The following is a 9,357-nucleotide window of genomic DNA, read 5'->3' on the forward strand; positions in this document are numbered from 1 at the left end:
CATGGACTGCAGCCTACCAGGCTCCTCCATCCATGGGATTTTCCAGGCAAGAGTACTGGAGTGGGGTGCCATTGCCTTCTCCCATTACCATCATTACTTTCATGTAAACAATAGCAAAGTGTTATAAATGCTCTTCTGTATTTAAAAGCTTGCAAATCTAATCTTTTCTTTGGTGGTGGTGGTGGTGGTGGTTTAGTCGCCAAGTCTCTCCGACTCTTGCGATCCCATGGACTGTAGCCTGTCAGGCTCCTCTGTCCATGGGATTCTCCAGGCAAGAATACTGGAGTGGGTTGCCATTTCCTTCTCCAGGGAATCTTCCCGACCCAGGAATCGAACCCAGGTCTCCGAATTGCAGGCAGATGATTTACCAACTGAGCTATGAGAGAAGCCCTTTCTTTATTGAAGGATGACCAAATACGAGACAGAGCTCTCAAAAAAAAAAAAAAAGCTTAAGTATAAAAAATCCTAAAATAGAGGGAATTTCAAATATTTTTTTAGCTAGCAAATAAAACTATATAAGCAATAGCAAGTGGCAACTTTGTGACTAGTTTGCATGTCCAGGACATAAAATATGATCACAGTATGTTCTCTAATTCAGAACAGCCAGAATGGCTGACCAGTTAATTATTTAATATAGGGAGCACTAAAGCTTCCTATTAAACTCCCCTACCTTACTGCAGGATTAGCTCATGGAAGCAGGAATTCTAAATACTTAATCCCTGAAACTATCCTGAAGTTATTACCTTTTCACACTTTTCTAAACCACGTCGTATCCTCTCTCTGATACAAACCCTGTTCTTTCAAGTAGTGATGTTCAGACTCAATACTCTGTTTCCTCACAGAACGTACCCATTATTTCCAGGGAAATAACTGGCACTAAATTTCCAAGAAACTAGGTACACTACAGACTATAATTTATGTATCTTACTTCTTTCATAATCTGAAATTACTTGAACTGCATGCAGGTTAGCTTAAAAATCCTTTAAAATTTGGAATAACCCTAAGACACGACTTTTATAAAAATGGTTGTTTAATGAGGTTTGTTATGAAACAAACATAAAAAAGGAACAACTTTCTTCTAGAAGGTGAAAAAATAATTTGTTTTGGAGAACTATCATGTCAAATTCTCAGGTCAAGGAGGCATTATTAACCTCGAAAGGGGAAAAAATCCATAGCTTCACTGTATGAAAGCTACTGTGCTCTGCTCAGTCGCTCAGTCATGTCCGACTCTTTCTGACTCCATGGACTGTAGCCCACCAGTCTCCTCTGTTCTGGGGATTCTCCAGGCAAGAATACTGGAGTGGGTGGCCATACCTCCTTCAGGGGATCATTCCAACCCAGGGGTCAAACCCAGGTCTCCCACATTGATTATTTATTTATTTATTGTCTGAATTACCAGATGAAAGCTACTACATATCCTAAAATTGTGAAAGACAACTATTAAAAATATATTCAAGGTTATGTGAAAACCTGAATACAGCATATGCAACCTATCTATGGTTAAATCATCAGATGTACAAAACAAGTATTAAAACCAGAAAGTGGCTTAAAAAATTACATAATCTATTACTGTGATCAAAAATTGAATGGGAGGAATTCCCTGTTGGTCCAGTAGTTAGGACTCGGTGCTTTCACTGCCAGGAAACCTGGCAGTTCAATGCCTGGCCAGGGAACTAAAACTCTGCAAGCAGTGAGATGTGGCCCACCCCCACCCCCCAAATGTTGAATAGACTGTTCAACAGGAAAAAACAAACGAACAAAAAAACTGCCAAGAAACTAAACTTGCCTCACAGTGTTCATCTATGGTTCCTATTCTTCTCTTCCCCCGCAACAAAAATTTGTTCAATATATTGTAAAGCACAGAAAAATGAGTAATATACACAAAAAAGTAATAACGAGATGAACAGATGGGAATATCTTAACAGCCTTTCAAATAAATGTTGATATTCTCTTTTGATGCTATACCAACCTCTATTAGCTGCAATATACTAGAATGTATCAATAAATCAATAAACCTTATCAAGAAACCTTGTGTTCTCTATTACATTACGACTCAGTGGTCTAGCTAGAACTCTGGAAGGATTTCTTATCCCCACATGATTTTCACGCACTGGTGACCTGGAAAATACTTGCTTATAGAATCATGTTGATCTTCAAATACTGACATATTTTATTACATAGTATTTTAAAAACCATGTTCATTAACATCACCAATATCATCAGAAAACTTTTTTAAGATATTAAGAAGCTGTGAGGAGCACAGTTGCTTACTAACACAAATTTTACAAAATTCTAAGTTTCACTTGAAAATTAGAACTTTAACCACTGCTCGTAAATACTGTCAATCTTTTCCTTTTAAAGCAACAGGTTCACTTTAGGGAATATGTAATACCCAAGTCTGAAACACTTCTTCAGTCTGTCAAGCATTCTTTTAAGTAAAAACAGAGTTCATTAAAAAAGTGGCTGATTCAGCTTGCAACTCAAATAATCACACAAATGCTTTCCGTAGAGACAACCATTATACTTAAGTAAGGAGTGAAAAAAAAAAAGAAAAATATTTTAAGCATACTTTCTATTTAGTTATAGTATACTAAAATAGTGTGTATAAAGTTGACGTTTGATTTTTTTTTTTAAACTTCTTCATCAAGTGTGTTTAGGTTTTCTTTTTTAAAGTGTGGGTATATGGCAATGAAGAATACAGACAATGACTGCTAATACGGTGTGGTACTCTGACCTGATTTAAGATGTCAAGCTTTATTGACTTTTGCTTTTGTGCTCTGGTACAGCTATCAATACAGTGAAAACGCAAAGAACATCTCAGTATTACTGTAAAAAGTTTTCTACTTGTAGATTCCCTGCAAATGTCGAGGCAATCCTCAGGATTCCTTCAACCATTCTTTGAAAACCACTGAGCTAGACAATTTATTTGTTCACAATCACAATTTTCTTCCTTAGTTCTCATTCACATCTTAGTAGGAATCTTAAAAATTAAGTAACTTAATCAACTTTACTTGGCACCAGCAATGCTAAAGGTGAAGAGAAGTTTTATCATAAAGAACAAAAAATACTACCCGTTAGTGTATTTTATAAACATTTATGAATAATACTGCACTGAATCCTCAACATCTCTAAGTAGTATATGCCATCTTTCCCACCAAGGAAGCAAAGAGGTTAGGAAAACTTCAGAAAAGAAGTACAAATTTTGCCTTAAAATTCACTGCACTGGTAAAAATTACAAGTGATACTAATTTTCTTCATTATACTTATCTGTATTCAAAGCACTTTTGTGTAATATCTCAAGTTCAACAATTTCAAGAGCAGCACAATAATAAATGCACATGTTTATATACCTTATTACCATCCTCTGTTATTATCTGTACAGTACAGAATTCAAGATTCCTGAGGGATTCCTCAGTTTTGCTATAGATACTGAAGAGCTTAACTACAAATCTTAGAAGCAGCAGACCTAACTATGCTAGCATAATGTAGTCTCACTACAACCTTAAAACCCAAGGTGAAAGCTGGATGCAATATGCACACCACTTTGACACCAACATACTATTAATTAAACAAAAAGAGCTTTTATTTATAGTCCTTATTCCCAGTATCTAAGAACTTTTAGAAACTCCATTTTTTTTTTAGAACACAGTGACTTGAAAAATATATTCTAATAAGGAAAAATTATACAAAACACAGATAATTAGAATTTTGAGTAACATTTTCCATTTCCTCTTTAGAAGCTTTTGCCAAAAACTGCTATTACATGGACAAAACAGATTTTCTTTCATCTTTGTTTCTTTCCCAGAAGGCAAAGAGGAAAGCAACAGGTAGAAGTGATCCACCAATAGAGCAATTAGTCCACTGTATACTTTCAAAATAAAGTTACTTAGCAAAATGCTAAGTTTTAAATACAGGAGAGAAAACTATTTTATTAAAAGTACAGATTTACTGAAATAAATACTCAAAGCAACTACTGAAAAACTCAAGAAGCAGCTCTATCATGTAGTAAAAGTGATGATTTCAAGAAATCAGTAGTGATCAAAATTATGTGTAACTGCTTTAAATGGATGCTCTCTTCCTTTAATATCTTTAAGTCTACCTGTACAAGTTAAAACCTCTCACCATCCACCACTGGACAAGACCACCTAGTGCACGCTCAACTACAAAATTACAAAATAGTAAAAGCACAAATGTTAAGCATTAGGAACCAGTCCAATATAAAATTCAAAATCAGAACACTAGATAATTATTCTGTAAGTTTTTAATAGACTAAGATTCTTAATTTAAATGTGAACATATTTCTAGTACTTGAGCACCTCATATACAATTTTAGACTTAGTAATATCCCAGAATATTGTTCTACATAGTAAATTCCAGATGGAAATTCTTCAGTTCATGTGGCAAATATACATCCTTTTTCTTTTTTTGGCCTCAGGGTATCTTGTGGGATCTTAGTTTCCTGACCAGGGATTGAACCCAGGCCCTGTGCAGTTGAAGTGTGGAGTTCTAAGCGCTGGACCACCAGGGAATTCCCCCAGTATTTTTTCTTTTGATAAGTAATTTAAATATTATTTAAAACCCTGGTACATTTCCTCAAATTGTCATTTCTTTCTTTTATAAGTTTTAAGGCTGGCTCCTTTAAAAAAGTTTGAATATCTTGATCCATTATTGATACAATGAAAATTTTTTTAAGACATTACTGAAATAATAATCAGTTGCTATGTAGCCTTTATTTGACTAATATCAGTAATAAACACACTAGTATTAGGAAGTATGGAGAACTGACGTTTCTTTTTGTTAGTGATGTACTTTAAAAAGTGATTTTAATTTTTTTAAGGCAGCAAAAAGTTCCTGGTAACTTTTCTTCTATAAAACATAAAATATAAGATTAAAAGGATTGGTCTTAGAATCCAGTGACCAAATAGGTTCAAACAAACTACGAGATTAAACAGCAAGCCAGTCTTTACTGCAAATAGATAAATTCATTCTATTCCTTGTACCTACTGCTTCCATTGTATTCATAAAATTTCCAAACGACTAATAAATGACTTAAAAGTCTTTTCATGACTTTTAAGTTCTCAAAAGGTAATAATTAGTACCTTTTAGTACTACTGCAAAATATTTTAAGAACACTGAAAAACATTAGCTTCTCAGCACAAGGGCAAGTCATTTGCAGATGTCTAATATTACAATGAATCATTACATCAGCCAAAATATGTTTCTTAACTTTTTCTAAAAGAAATCCAATTTGAAAAGGGTAAATTAAGAGTCTTCAAAAATGATAGGAGAAGAAAAAAAAATCAAGGCATAAATTTAGTTACAACCTTATATGGTCTTACAAAGTTTATAACCAATCTTTATCAAGATTTTCTATAGACTGAACATGTGACATCATTGCCATAATAGAAGACAGCTTTTGACTATTCAGTTCATAAATACTAAACTACTCCCCGTGTCAGTCAAATCTAAACACTACAGATCAATAACCACTCCCTCTTTACCAATACATAACCCCAAAACATGAAGAACTGGCAACCCACTCCAGTGTTCTTGCCTGGAGAATCCCAGGGACTGGGGAGCCTGGTCTATGGGGTTGCACAGAGTCGGACAGGACTGAAGCGACTTAGCAGCAGCAGCAGCAACCCAAAAACACATTAAGTCTTTGGGAAAATGATACATGCATACCAATAAGATCCTGATATTCAATAATAAAACTGTCTACTTACACTTTTGGAAGAAAAATAAATGACACCTTTGAAAAATTAACCAAATTCTATTTGTATGAGATCCATTCCCTATGTAATTTCACTGCCTTAATAAACACTGATCAAATACCTACAACAAAAGTCAAAGAAAACTGAACATGGATAATTTCTCATCCAAAGCTTAGACTTCATATTTAAAACAACATGTATAATTAGTTGCTATGTTATCAATCTCCCCAGCAGCCTTCTACCAATATTGAATTATATCAGAGGACACACTTGCTAACACACTCCTTACATGGTGGCTTCTTACCATGGGGACTCTTTCACTTTATACAGCTAAGAGGAAATACTGAAACGCCACAGTACAAGATTGCTTTGAGGATAAAAATCAGTCTGTAAAGTTAAAATGGCTCCAAAGCCAATGTGGAAAAGTTTCTTTTTGAAGGAATACAAAGATCTCTTCAAATATCATCTCTTTTAAATATTCATTAGTTAATACCAAATATAAATGCTAAACACTGCATGCATAGGCAAGGTTCTAGGAATGAAGATACAGTAGAGAATAAAGTGGATCAAGTTCCTACCCTCATGGTACTTACATTTAACAAACCAGTATTGTCTCTATGTTAAGATACTATGCCTGTGTTTCAGGGCATACAAACAATACATGGAGTTTATAATTTAGTGGGATAACAAAAAACAGGTAAAATAACAGACTGCAGGAAGCGATACTTGTCATAGAAGAGACGATTTTCATAGGGTGGGGGAGGGTGGTGTTAGGGGGCAGAAGGAACAACAGTGTCATGAACCCATACCACATTTTAAAATTAACTCAGTTTATTATTGGGTTCTTCAGTTGTATTCCCATACCTGGCACATTAAAACCAAACTGGATACAGGTGTTTCAAAGATTTACTTTCTGGCTTCTTCAGATAAGGGAGTCTCACAATTTATTATGAATGACAAAAAGAAAATGCAAGTGAAACCACCTTCACAATAATGCAGAGACCAAAAGTATGGATGGGCTCAAATAAGACTATCATTCACGGCTCTGTATCCTTAAAGTTATTTAATCATTCTGAATATCAACTTCCTCTCTTAAAACCTGGTAATGAAACTACCCAAAGGGTTCTTCTACACTGACTAAGGTACTTATATTTTTGGAGTATGATGGGACGTCTATCCTCTACAAAATGTAATAATTCACCATAAAAACTTCGTATTTTTTCCTCCAGCTTCCCTACTATGGATAGACTGCTGCTGCTGCTAAGTCGCTTCAGTCATGTCGGACTCTATGCGACCCCATAGACGGCAGCCCACCAGGCTCCGCCGTCCCTGGGATTCTCCAGGCAAGAACATTGGAGGGGGTTGCCATTTACTGTCCTTCAAGTCAGCAGGACCACTGACTAGTTATCTTATATTTTCTAGGCCTCAGTTTCCTCCACCGTAAATTCAGAGGGTGAGAGTGGATGATCTAAATAGCCCTTTCCGGCCCTTAAAAAGTCCCATGACTACATTATGACTCAAATACTATTCAAGGTTCAGCTTTCACGAGTGATACCAGCTTTAAATGAACGGCTCCCCTTTTCATGTTATCTCTTGCTAAAATTTTGTTGAGCAAGTCCAAACAGCATTCTAATTACAAAATAAGAGGATAAAAAAATGAATTTTCGAGTTGAAACCTTAAAGTTTTATAAGAAACATAAATTATATTTTAGATGTTTATATAGTAGATGCTATGCTAGTAGCAAAACAAAAACCCTATCAGCTTGAATTTTAAAATATTAAAATCACAATTTTCATTCAGTGTCAACTTTCTACCCCGTTAAAACGTGATTTCCCATTACCGTAACACACAACTGCTCATCTTCACTCCGAACAAGAGCTGCAGGGCAAAAATGTTCTAAACTAGTAAGAGGGAGCAAGCAAATCGTCAGCTTAAACTCAGCAAGGACAGTCTTTTCTCCAAAAGCTATCGGTGTTTTCAGAAGAAAAACTAGGATGGCTAGATTCAATGGGGGTAGTTTTAAATAATATTCATGGTGCTGACAGTCAGTGTTAGGACATCTCGGATTTCGGACCGAGATGTCCGAAAAAGAGAAGAGCACAAACTTCCTGGATTTTCTTTCCCTCTCTAAGAGAAAGAGATTTCCTCTTGCTGACGATGGGAAAGGCCCCTTTAACAGTTTTTCTCTTCGCGGTGGCTGCTGCCAGATTAGGTGGGGCTCCCTCCGCTGCCTTCCTCCTGCCACTTCCCGCAACAAATGGAGCAAACCAGCCCGGTTTCAGGCAAACTTTTCCCCTGTCAGGCTCGAGCCCGCAAGGCGCCGGGGAGTGGTTTCCCCCGAAAGCTCTCCGCCCCTGCTCGGGACTAGGGGAAGCTGAGTCTCCGCAAAAGACAACTTTCTGGTTTCCGTTCTAACTTCCACTCACACCCGGGAAGGAACCGAGGCGGCCGGCAAGGGGGCTCCGGGGCGGGGAGATGAGTCTTCCGGCGAGGGACGGCGGGCAGCTGAGAGGCAGCGGCGGCCGCGGCCAGAAAAGAGCAGGCGGGTGGGGGGGTCCTCGGGCTCTCACTTCCTCCGCCATATTTCAGACATTTGACCCCTTCCGCAAAGCGCGCTGTTCCCCCGCGGCGGCGGCTCGTCCCCGCTGGCCTGGGAGGCAGCGCGCTCGCCGCACCGGCGCCGAGCTCCAGCACCACCTGCCGCGCTGCGAGGCAGCCGTCGCCGCCGCCGCCGCCGCCCTGGCCCCCTGACCGTCGCGCGCGCCCCGCCCGGCCCGCGCCGCACCCCATCAGCTCCCCTCAGCAGGCGCCCGGCCCCCGCCCCGCGCGGCCGCCGCAGCCGCTCCCTCAGTGGCCACGCACGCACTCTGCGAACCTCTCGCGCTGTCACCGGGTGCCCGCAGCCAGCGTCGCCTCACGCTCCCTCCGAGTCGCTGCTCCCGGCGCCACGGCGGTCCTGCCGCTACCCCTGCTGCTGCCGCCGCCGCCGCCGCTCCGGCTGGTTTACACGCCTGACTCTGGGCGAGGTTTGGCGGTGTCGCCTTGACGTCAGGCGTTCAGCCTCGCTCTCGCTTCCGTCCGCGGGCGGGGCGCGCGGGTGCGCGGCCCGGGAAGGGGCGGCACCGAAGGGCGGGGCGAGAGAGTCGAGGGGCGGGGCCACTTGTGCCGACGCCGGGCCCCTTTCGCAGCGTTTCCTCCGCGGTGTTTCTCTTCCTCCTCCACCTAGCCCCTTCGATCTCGCCTTGACTTCTGAGACCTTAGTGGGTTTACACTGGTGCCGAGAGCTTAGAAACCGTCCGAAACTCAAAAGATGCCTTTAGTGCAAACTGTAATTTAATCAACGACGCCACCAAACAGTTGGTGCTCGCGTATTCCTTTGTGTTGGGGAAAGTGGCCGGAGAAGTAACAGCGCTGTTTCCACACCTAGAGCTCCCGCGAAGGTACCTAGGCCAGGGCACAGTCTTTTTCATTCTTGAAATGGTTTCTCCTGAAAGGTCGGGTGTCTTAATCTATTACAGTTCTTTCCAAATTACCCCGTCAAACTCAGTTAATCAATACATAATCCCGAACAACTTTGTACCTAAATCAACTATATGAGTGAAATAAAGCGTATATTTAAATGCATGACTCGAGCAGTCTTAA

General features: G+C 39.9%; 1 protein-coding gene across 5 annotated transcripts in view; it reads right to left on the bottom strand.

Moving 5' to 3' along the window:
- RAP1B (RAP1B, member of RAS oncogene family) overlaps positions 1 to 8,678 on the bottom strand; it is a 45,033-nt gene extending 36,355 nt beyond the window's left edge. For 2 of the 5 annotated variants that reach the window (XM_061416546.1, XM_061416550.1), the window contains exon 1: positions 8,591 to 8,678. The gene's annotated coding sequence lies outside the window, so the exon portion shown is untranslated. Of the gene's footprint in view, positions 1 to 7,555; positions 8,343 to 8,581 lie in introns of those variants that run through there. The other 3 variants (XM_061416549.1, XM_061416547.1, XM_061416548.1) reach the window with 3 other exon arrangements.
- Positions 8,679 to 9,357: the final 679 nt, after the last annotated feature.

Source organism: Bos javanicus, chromosome 5 (genome assembly GCF_032452875.1).
Source record: "Bos javanicus breed banteng chromosome 5, ARS-OSU_banteng_1.0, whole genome shotgun sequence".
NCBI classification, from domain to species: domain Eukaryota; kingdom Metazoa; phylum Chordata; class Mammalia; order Artiodactyla; family Bovidae; genus Bos; species Bos javanicus.